Here is a 1,662-nt window from a genome sequence, read left to right as displayed (position 1 = left end):
GTCCATTCCAGTTGGTTTTATAAAATTATGCCTCAATGGTCACTTGCATCTCAAAAAAATGCATCTCACAAAAATTATAGATCAAAACATGATCTACAAATAGTTATCAGTGACATTTTGTTGTAAAACTAAGCATTAGGCTGTAATTTCAAGTTAAAGCAGTGCTTGCTCTACTACATACAAGCAAAACCCATTTCTACAGATAGCAGAAGCCAAAAAGCTTGATCCAGTCAGCCAAGCCGAGTTGAGAAATGGAGAGCAGCGCTCATGCTACCTGGTGGCACCAATTGGTACTACACTGCTCACTTGTGAACAGCTTACGCCATCTAGCGGCAGAAAAGAGAACTAAATGGAAACAAAGCCAAAGCACGGAATAAGCATAAAGTAGTGTTTCTTTCCTCTGTGGCCAAAGCACATTGAGACTGACTTGTTAAAGTTTTACCATGAATTAAATCAATTTTATGGAAATTATATTATAAATTATTATTATTCTTCTTCTTCTTCTTTTTCTTCCCCCCTACATCTTCTTCTTTTTCCTCTTCTTCTTCTTCTTCTTCTTCTTTTTTTCTGCTGTCTTCTTTCTTCTTATTTTTCTGCTGTCTTTTTTCTTCTTATTTTTCTGCTGTCTTCTTCTTTTCTTGACTTTGTTTTCTTCATCTTCCTCTTCTTCCCCTACTCTAATTCTCTTTCTACTTCTTCTGCTCCTTTTCCATCATCTTCTTATTCTTCATATTCCTGTCTTGTACTGTCTTCTTCGGTCATCCTCTTCTTCTTCTTCTTTTTTTTTCTTCTTCTCCTCCTTCTTCTTCTGTCATCTCCTCCTTCTTTTCCTGTCATCTCCGTCTTCTTCTCCTATCATCTCCTTCTTTATTATTCTCCTGTCATCTACTTCTTCCTCTTGACCTCCAACCCTCTCTTGAGGGTTGAGTGTAAGAGAGGGCCGGCTGCGCCCTAACTCCGCCCTCCTAGGTAAAAATAAAGGCAGCTATTCTATTCTATTCTATTCTTCTCTTTTTCCTGACTGTTTCTTTCTTCTCTTCTTCTTCTCTTGCCTTTTTTTCTTCTTCTTCTTCTTCTTCTTCATCATCATCATCATCATCATCATCTTCTTCTTCTTCTTCTTCTTCTTCATTTTTTTCACCTATTTTCTACTTCTCCTCCTCCTCCTTTTCCTCCTCCTTCATCTTCTTCTTCTTTATCTTCTTTCTTCTGTGGTAAGATCACTGCTTTGCTCAATAGTAGTCATCTGGCCAAGTCTCAATTCTCAATTATTCATCTTATTCAGACATGTCACGTGACAGCGTGACCCTAAAATCTGGCATTACAACGTTGCCATATCGTCGAATAATAGAGATTAATGCTGGACAGGATTATTCAGAAGAAGAAGAAGGCAAAAAAAGAAAAGGGAGAAGAAGAAGAAGAAGAAGAAGAAGAAGAAGAAGAAGAAGAAGAGAAGAAGAAGAAGAAGAAGAAGAAGAAGAAGAAGAAGAAGAAGAAGAAGAAGATGAAGGAGTTATGTTTAAAAATATCAAACAAATTCAATTTATAATATTTAATTTTCCAAGCTGACATCAATTTACTGAGCAGCAACTCTAATGAAATATTGAATTTCTCACCAAGGATATCCTCTCCTTGAAATTTCTCAACCTAAAAGCCATAAGT

The sequence above is a fragment of the Nilaparvata lugens genome, chromosome 10 (genome assembly GCF_014356525.2).
Source record: "Nilaparvata lugens isolate BPH chromosome 10, ASM1435652v1, whole genome shotgun sequence".
Lineage (NCBI taxonomy): Eukaryota > Metazoa > Arthropoda > Insecta > Hemiptera > Delphacidae > Nilaparvata > Nilaparvata lugens.
This window is presented reverse-complemented; position numbering follows the sequence as displayed.